Consider the following 10,130-nt stretch of genomic DNA (forward strand, 5'->3'; position numbering starts at 1 on the left):
ACTCTGGGACAAATTGAGCGCATCAAGTATAGACAAAAGACTATTATTTCTGATCAGCTGTTTATATCAGCTGGCCATCTCATAGGACCAGTTCCTGTCAGCAAGGGGGTCAAGCAAGGTTGCATCCTGGCCCCAGTTCTATTCAACTTTTACATCAATGATATGGTTAACTGTTTGTCATCTCCGGACTTCCATGCCCCCAAACTGGCTGACAAATCAATATCCGTGCTTTTGTATGCTGATGATGCGATACTCCTATCTCGAACAAGAATAGGCTTAAATAGGCTCATAGGTGAATTTTCAGCATACTGTAGGAGAGAGCAACTGGTAATAAATTATCAGAAAACAAAAATCATGGTTTTTGGAAGGAAATGCAGACAGTACAGCTGGAGGATGGATAACCAGACAATCGAACAGGTTAAAGCCTTTAAATATCTGGGTATCGTCTTCCAGTCGACCGGGTCCTGGGACGTCCATCAAAAATATGCCAAAGAAAAAGCAGCTCAAAGTATTAAGATGCTGTTGCGCTTCTTTTACACGAAGGGGGGCAGATATATTCCAGCAGCCTTTGAAGTCTTTCAGGCAAAACCTCTGGCGCAGTTACTGTATGGGGCACAAATCTGGACGGGGAACCACTGCTCAAGTCTTGAAACTGCTCAGTCTAAATTCCTAAGGCAGATATTCGGCGTCCCCTCCTGTGTCCCAAACGCAGCTTTACGACTCGAGGCCTGTCTTCCATCTGTAGAAACTCAGACCTGGCAAAGAACACTCAACTATTGGCTTTGTCTTAATCTAAATCCACCCGGTCTACTGCCTCTAGTAATGCAAGACCCTCATAAAAGCATGTGGTTCAAAACCGTGCATCAAAAACTCCTTACATGCGGTCTGCATTCGCAATCCCTACTATCAATGGGCCTCATTAAAGCAAAGAGTCTAATAGGCCAGTGCCTGAAAGACATTGAACGGCAAAACAACCTGACTATTTTAAAGAAAATGTGCCCATGGTATACTTACTTTCCCCCTTCCCACTTTGACTTCCCAGTTTCATATCTGTTTAAACTAACCATCCCAAAATACAGACGCGCCTTTACATTGGCTAGATGGGATGTTCTTCCCTCAGCTGTGCTCGAAGGTCGTTACCAAAAGACTCCATTTGAAAAACGACTCTGCCCATGTAGAGATGGTAACACGGAAACAGTGTCCCACGTCCTCCTATCCTGCCCCCTTTATAAAGACCTAAGGAATGAGATTATTACTCCACTCATTCTCCCCAGATATTATGCTGTTCTTTCTCTTATCTGATACGGATAGTCAGACAACAGAGAAGGTCGCAAGGTACATCGAGAGAGCTGTGAAACTGAGGGCCACCATCTGAGTGACAGACCTGTTCATCTGACGGACCTCCTTTTGTTTGTTTCTATCCCCTTTTCATGTTTATCCTATTTTATTTTTAATTCTTGTATAGCTGTGGCCTGTTGGCTTTGCTAATAAAGTTCTGATTTCTGACTGGAGGAGGGCAAATGTTGTCCCTATTTTCAAAAAGGGGAAAAGAGAGGACCCAAATAATTACCGCCCAGTCAGTCTGACATCAATACCAGGGAAGATTCTGGAGCAGATCATTAAGCAAACAGTCTGTGAGCACCTAGAAAGGAATGCTGTGATTACCAACAGTCAGCATGGATTTCTGAAAAATAAGTCATGTCAGACTAACCTGATCTCATTTTTTGACAGAATTACAAGCCTGGTAGATGTAGGGAACGCAGTGGATGTAGCCTACCTTGATTTCAGCAAGGCATTTGACAAGGTGCCCCATGATATTCTTGTAAAGAAGCTGGTAAAATGCGGTCTTGACTCTGCTACCACTCAGTGGATTTGTAACTGGCTGACTGACCGAACCCAAAGGGTGCTCATCAATGGTTCCTCTTCATCCTGGAGAAGAGTGACTAGTGGGGTGCCACAGGGTTCTGTCTTGGGCCCGGTCTTATTCAACATCTTTATCAACGACTTGGATGATGGACTCAAGGGCATCCTGATCAAATTTGCAGATGACACCAAACTGGGAGGGGTGGCTAACACCCCAGAGGACAGGATCACACTTCAAAACGACCTTGACAAATTAGAGAACTGGGCCAAAACAAACAAGATGAATTTTAACAGGGAGAAATGTAAAGTATTGCAATTGGGCAAAAAAAATGAGAGGCACAAATACAAGATGGGGGACACCTGGCTTGAGAGCAGTACATGTGAAAAGGATCTAGGAGTCTTGGTTGACCACAAACTTGACATGAGCCAACAGTGTGACGCGGCAGCTAAAAAAGCCAATGCAATTCTGGGCTGCATCAATAGGAGTAGAGCATCTAGATCAAGGGAAGTAATAGTGCCACTGTATTCTGCTCTGGTCAGACCTCACCTGGAGTACTGTGTCCAGTTCTGGGCACCACAGTTCAAGAAGGACACTGACAATCTGGAACGTGTCCAGAGGAGGGCAACCAAAATGGTCCAAGGCCTGGAAACGATGCCTTATGAGGAACGGCTAAGGGAGCTGGGCATGTTTAGCCTGGAGAAGAGGAGGTTAAGGGGTGATATGATAGCCATGTTCAAATATATAAAAGGATGTCACACAGAGGAGGGAGAAAGGTTGTTTTCTGCTGCTCCAGAGAAGCGGACACGGAGCAATGGATCCAAACTACAAGAAAGAAGATTCCACCTAAACATTAGGAAGAACTTCCTGACAGTAAGAGCTGTTCGACAGTGGAATTTGCTGCCAAGGAGTGTGGTGAAGTCTCCTACTTTGGAGGTCTTTAAGCAGAGGCTTGACAACCATATGTCAGGAGTGCTCTGATGGTGTTTCCTGCTTGGCAGGGGGTTGGACTCGATGGCCCTTGTGGTCTCTTCCAACTCTATGATTCTATGATTCTATGACTCTGGGCTGTCTTCCAGATTTCCTTTGTTTGCCAGAGGGAGGCTTCCGGGAAACTGCTGCTGCTGCTCTAGTGAGTGCTGGGTGGGCCGCTCCCTCTCCTGCCTACTCCATTTGGCCTAGGGGGCGGGGCCTGCACTTACCACTACAGTTTAGCGGCCTGAGCAGCTACCTGCAGCAAGGGACAAAATGGTTTTAAATGTTTTAAGCTCTTTTAATTTGCAGCACCTTAATTGGTGGTTGTTGTTTTTTATAATATTATATTATTTCATTAGTTTATTTTTGCTTGCGGTGGGATAAGCATTTAGTCAGGGTGGGGATTAGTTTAATTTGAGTGCTATTCATTCTTACTTTGTTTTATTATTATTAAATATTCTGTTAAGTTATTATATAGTTTGTATTTTGCTTTTTAAGGGGAAGGGTCAAGGCTGCCTAGGAGTGGGCCTCAGCCAATAGAATGGCTGGGGCAGGTTCCACAAAGGGGGGGGTGCATTGGGACACCCGATCTCAGTGATCACGGGCGGGAGGAGGAGTTATGCTAAGACCAGACCATGTCATTACCGAGGAGGCAGGTTTAGTCGTTGTTTGAGGACTATCCCTGCCTCCAGGTCTGGTCCTGACCGGATGGATACTGGAATCAGCAAGGGAAACCCACATGACCTGAAAGTGTTGCTGTGCAATGCCAGGTCAATGATGAATAAAACCACTGCTATCCACGACCTGATTGTGGATGGAGGATTTGACCTGGCATGTGTGACAGAGACCTGGTTGGAGGAAGCAGATGGGCCTGTCCTTGCCGCTGCTTGTCCACCAGGTTTCTCTTACGCACAGCAACCCAGGTCATGTGGGCGGGGAGGGGGGGTTGCAGTGATTTTTAGGAAGTCATTAGTCTGCACCAGGCGTCCTATTGGGAAGACTCAGTTCTCTGAGTGCATGTTCTGGAAGTTGGGCAATAGGGGCAGTACAGGATTCCTTTTGGTGTACCGACCTCCCCGCTGCACCAAGGATTCCCTGCCCAAGCTGCTTCAGGTTGTGGCGGATGTTCTCCTGGAGACACCTAGTTTGGTTGTCCTAGGTAAAGGTAAAGGTACCCCTGCCCGTACGGGCCAGTCTTGACAGACTCTAGGGTTCTGCGCTCATCTCACTCTATAGGCCGGGAGCCAGCGCTGTCCGCAGACACTTCCGGGTCACGTGGCCAGCGTGACAAAGCTGTTCTGGCGAGCCAGCACAGCACACGGAAACGCCGTTTACCTTCCCGCTAGTAAGCGGTCCCTATTTATCTACTTGCACCCGGGGGTGCTTTCAAACTGCTAGGTTGGCAGGCGCTGGGACCGAGCGACGGGAGCGCACCCCACTGCGGGGATTCGAACCGCCGACCTTTCAATCGGCAAGTCCTAGGCGCTGAGGCTTTTACCCACAGCACCACCCGCGTCCCTTTTGGTTGTCCTAGGGGATTTTAATATCCATGCCGACACGACCTTACAAGGGACCGCTCGGGACTTTCTGGAAAGCTTGGCCTCCATGGGGCTGTCCCTGAATAAGTCTGGCCCAACTCATAGCCACGGGCATGCCTTAGACTTGGTGTTCACCACCATGGATGTTGGTGATCTGACACTAATTAAAAGCGAAACAAAAGAAGTGCCATGGTCAGATCACTTCCTGGTGCAACTGGACTTCTCCGCAACCCTTCCCCTCTGCAGGGAGGTGGGACTGATTCGGATGGTCCGCCCCCGCCACTTAATGGATCCAATTGGCTTCCAGAGAGTGGTAGGGGATGCTTTATCCCAAGTCGACGGCCTTTCAGCTGATTCCCTGGTGGCACGCTGGAATGCGGAGTTAACCAGGGCTATTGACTGTCTGGCTCCGAAGCGCCCTCTCCGATTGCATGGAGCCCGGACCGCCCCGTGGTTTTTCCCGGAGCTGAGGGTGATGAAACAATCGTTGAGATGGCTAGAGCGCTGGTGGCGGAAAACTCATTCTGAATCAGACCGGACACAGGTTAGAGCTCAACGTCGAGCCTACCAAGTGGCAATGGCAACGGCGAAGAAGACATTCTTCGCCGCCTCCATTGTATCTGCAGAAAACAGCAACAGCAGACTTTTTCAGGTGGTTCGCAATCTATCGGAACCACCTGCACCACCGGGGCCTGGTAGGGACCCCAAGATCTCCTGCAATGCTATTGCAAAGTTTTTTGCAGATAAAATCGCTCAGATTCAGAAGGAGGTAGACTCCACCGTGGGAGCAGGGCCAGGGCAGGAGTGTGCTAGAGTTCTGTCTGGTCCTGTTACATGGGATCAATTCCAATCTGTTACCTCCGAGGATGTGGACAGGTTGCTTGGACAAGTGAAACCGGCCACCTGTCTCCTTGATCCTTGCCCATCCTGGCTAATAAAAGAGAGCCGGGAAGGGCTGGACGATGGGCTTTGTGGGGTGGTGAATGCTTCCCTCTGTGAGGGAGCCTTCCCAGACCCGCTGAAAGAGGCGGTCATTAAACCGCTTCTTAAAGAAACATCTTTAGACCCGGCCAATTTGGCCACGATGGCCAACTATTGCCCAGTCTCAAATCTACCATTCTTGGGCAAGGTGATTGAGCGGGTGGTTGCTGAACAACTCCAAGCACGCCTGGAGGAAGCGGACCATTTGGATCCCTTCCAATCAGGATTCAGGCCTCACCATGGGACTGAAACTGCCTTGGTCGCACTGGTTGATGATCTCCGGCAGGCTAGGGACAAAGGTGAGAGCTGTTTCCTAGTTCTGCTGGATCTCTCAGCGGCGTTTGATACCATCGACCATAACATCCTTATGTTCAGACCCCTGGGCTCTCACTTGTGGGGTGCCTCAGGGTTCCATCCTCTCCCCCATGCTTTTTCATATCTATATGAAGCCGCTGGGAGAGATCATCAGGAGGTTTGGACTGGGTGCTCATCAGTATGCAGATGACACCCAGCTCTACCTCTCCTTTAAATCAGAACCAGTGAAGGCGGTGAAGGTCCTGTGTGAGTGCCTGGAGGCGGTTGGAGAATGGATGGCGGCTAACAGATTGAGGTTGAATCCTGACGAGACGGAAGTACTGTTTTGGGGGAACAGGGAGCGTGTTGGTGTGGGGGATTCCCTGGTCTTGAATGGGGTAACTGTGCCCCTGAAGGACCAGGTGCGCAGCCTGGGAGTCATTTTGGACTCACAGCTGTCCATGGAGGCACAGGTTCTGTCCAGGGCAGCTGTCTACTAGCTCCACCTGGTACGCAGGCTAAGACCCTACCTGCCCGCGAACTGTCTCGCCAGAGTGGTGCATGCTCTAGTTATCTCCCGCTTGGACTACTGCAACGCGCTCTACATGGGGTTACCTTTGAAGGTGACCCGGAAACAGCAATTAATCCAGAATGCGGCAGCTAGACTGGTGACTGGGAGTGGCCACCGGGACCACATAACACCGGTTCTGAGAGATCTGCATTGGCTCCCAGTACGTTTCCGAGCACGATTCAAAGTGTTGGTGCTGACCTTTAAAGCCCTAAACGGCCTCGGTCCTGTATACCTGAAGGAGCGTCTCCACCCCCATCGTTCAGCCCAGACACTGAGATCCAGCGCCGAGGGCCTTCTGGCGGTTCCCTCATTGCGAGAAGTGAGGCTACAGGGAACCAGGCAGAGGGCCTTCTCGGTAGTGGCACCCGCCCTGTGGAACGCCCTCCCATCAGATGTCAAAGAGATAAACAATTACCTGACATTTAGAAGACATCTTAAGGCAGCCCTGTTCAGGGAAGTTTTTAATATGTAACGCTGTATTGTTTTTAACACTTGATTGGGAGCCACCCAGAGTGGCTGGGGAAACTCAGCCAGATGGGTGGGGTATAAATAATAAATTATTATGAGCTTTGATGATCGGCTAAGGCTTTGGCAGGATGCCAGATTGTAACTGAGAGAGTTGGACAGAAGGAGAAGCTGGAGTCTTGCCAGAGCTTTGGTGGGACGCCAAATTACTCTCTATCTAGACTCAAACAATAACAAAAAAGGGAGAGAAGATGGCGTGTGACGCAGTTGAAATTACAGCCTCATTCTCTGGTAAGACTGTATTTCAACAAAGTCTCTCCATATCTTCAAACAAGCTGATACCTTGCCAATAATAATTAAAGCCCTCCACAAAGGACCGCACCATTAAACATCAAATTCTCTAGTTTTTTTAATATAGTTTCATTTGCATTCCATTTCATTAATTGAATCTTCCTCCATGAGGCTTGCCAAATCATGAAGTAGGTGTCAGTACTGCAGTGTTTCATTCTTTCATTGCACAGTGTGACACTGTGCCTTTAATTGCCTAATTACCTAATGTATCGTCGTGTGAGAACGGGAGCGATTGCTATATCTCCTCCTCCTCCTCCTCCCCTCTGGTCCTTGCATCTGGCTTTTGCTGAAGGATACGGCTCGTCGCTCTGTTGACTTATTATTTTCTTGATGCTGCTTTCCAGCCAGAGTCTGCTTCTGCTGTACTCTGCTACTACAGGCGAAGTTCCTCACCTTTCGGACAAGTGAGGGAGGGCGTTGGCCCAACAGCACTAAGTATAAAAAAAGATGAGGCGCTCACCTCACATCTTCTGTACCAGAGCGACAAAAGTCCTTTCAAAGTCCAAATTCAAATTTTTGTTGAAAAACAGGAATGCTCCCGCTCATGGCGTTGGCAGTGGAGAGTGTCCAATTTGTGCAATGCTAAACACTCAGCGCCCCTGCCTCCACTGTAGCGAGCGGCAGATATCGGACGGCGTGTGGGTGAAGGCACGTGCGCCCCATCCCTGCGGGGTTCAACAGGGATAATTACCCCCAGATTCACCTTGTTTAATTGCACGACTAGGGTCCGGTGTCCTGGGAAAGCAGCCAAAAGCCATAGGCCATCACATCGGAAGTCTTCTCCAAAGTCTTTTTTTATATTTTCTCTCTGATAGTAAGAGCTGACAGTACTGACACTTTGCAGACCCGTAACGTTGAGGAGACCGAAGATTAGATTTCTTTCTTAGCACTGGGCAGGGTTGTTGTTGTTGTTGGTTTTGGTTTTGCTTCGCTTCCTAAAATGTGGATTTCGGCAAGACTTCAAAACATGCTAAAGCCTAAGCCGGCCTCCCACGGTAGTAAGTTTGCTTCTCTCCCAGACAAAACTTCATCTGTTCTAGGGGGCATAAGTTTTGCAGGCGGAAAGGCAAATTCACTGTGGGATTTCAGTTCTTAAAGCTTGTGAGCGGAACAAATTAAATTAAGCTTATGCTTATAAAGCTCATTAAAGAAAGAAAGAAAGAAAGAAAGAAAGAAATGGCAACATTAAGTAACTTTTTCATTTTAAAAGGCTAATTCCTTGCTTTCTCTGACTAAAAATAAAAACTTTTGCCATGATACAATTCTATTTCTGCAGTAGTTAACTGTACTTTAAATATGCAGTTTTACTGTAGTTTTAAATATACTACAATAAAACTGAGAGGTGATATGATAGTCATCTTCAAAAATCTAAAGATGTATCCCAAGGAAGGTGGACCAAGTCAGTTTTCTCCTGCTCCAGAAAGTAGGACACAAGCCATTGGATTCAAGGGGCAAGGAAGGAGATTCTGACTAAGCACGAGGAATAAATTTATGACAGTAAGAGCTGTCCGACAGTGGAACAGACTCTCTCAGAAGGTGGTGGACTCCTTGGAGGATTTTAAGCAATGGTTGGGTGGCCACTTGTCAGGGATTCTTTAGTTCTCTACGTGGGGCTGCCCTTGAAACTGACCCAGAAACTCCAGCGGGTGCAGTATGCAGTGGCGAGACTCCTTACAGGGTCCTTGCTGCGGGATCACATTCACCCAGTGCTTTACCAGCTGCACTGGCTCCCAGTGGAGTACAGGGTCAGGTTTAAGGGGCTGGTTTTAACCGTTAAAGCCCTATATGGCCTAGGACCCTCGTACCGCCTCTTCTGGTATGCCCCATGGAGGACCTTACGGTCTGCTAACAACAACATCTTGAAGATCCCGGGCCGCAGGGAAATTAGACTGGCCTCAACCAGAGCCAGGGCCTTTTCGGCCGTGGCCCCGGCCTACTGGAACGCTCTCCCACAAGAGACCAGGGCCCTGTGGGATTTTACATCTTTCCGCAAGAGGGAGCTATTCTGCCAGGCCTTTGGGCAGGATGCAGTTTGACTTACTTTCCTTTGTATTAAACAAGCCCGAAGGAGGCCCCCAACCCGCTCACAGGTCCTTGTATGATCAGTGGAAACAGTTGGCCCTGGCAATTATTAATCACTCTCAATTCCACCCTGATAATTGCTACCTGCCCGGATTTTAACTTGCTTGAATTAATTTTAAGATGTATTTTAATTTATTGATGTCTGTTTTTATGCTTATTGTGTTGTTTTTATGATGTTAGCCGCTCTGAGCCCGGTCTCGGCCGGGGAGGGCTTGATACAAATAAAAAAAAATTATTTTTATTATTATTATTATTATTATTATTATTATTATTATTATTATTATTATTTGCAATTCCTTCATTGCAGGGGATTGGACTAGATGATCCTTGCATCCCTTGCATCTCTGTTATTGTAAGCACAGCAGCAACTGCTAGAAACTGCAGTTGCTTCTGTTGGCTAACTATTACCTCAGTGAAGAGTTAATTGATTCATTAACTTTTCTCCTTCCTCTCCCTTCTCTAGGACTATTTTCCTAGTGCTATTGTTTTCTCAGTATGCCGGAAATGTCAAGTTCCCATTACCCATCTACCGTATTTTTCGCTCCATAGGGCGCACCGGACCATAGGGCGCACCTAGTTTTGGGAGGCGGAAAACAAGAAAAACTTATTCTGAACCCCAGAAGCCAGAACAGCAAGAGGGATCTGGCTTCTGGGATACCGTGTGGCTGTTCTGGCTTCTGGGATAACTGTGCCAAGCCTCTTCAGGGCAGCGGGATGAAGGCTCCCCCTGCCCAAAGAGGCTGCGCAGGGTTAAAGCAGAAGCCAGGACAGACGCGTCGCTGAAGGGGCGCTGCGCCTTCTCTCTCTGCGCAGAGAGGGAGAAGGTGCAGCGCCCTTCAGCGAAGCTGGAGAAGGAACAGAAGGAGACCCTTCTATTCCTCCTCTGGCTTCGCTGGAAAGGCGCGTCGCTGCGAAGCGGGAGAAGGAACAGGAGACCCTTCTGTGTCCCCTCCGGCTTCGCATGACAGGCGCGCGGCTGAAGGGCGCTGCGCCTTCTCTCTCTCTCTCTCTG

Source organism: Podarcis bocagei (genome assembly GCF_964188305.1).
Source record: "Podarcis bocagei genome assembly, chromosome: 7".
Classification (NCBI taxonomy): Eukaryota; Metazoa; Chordata; class Lepidosauria; order Squamata; family Lacertidae; genus Podarcis; species Podarcis bocagei.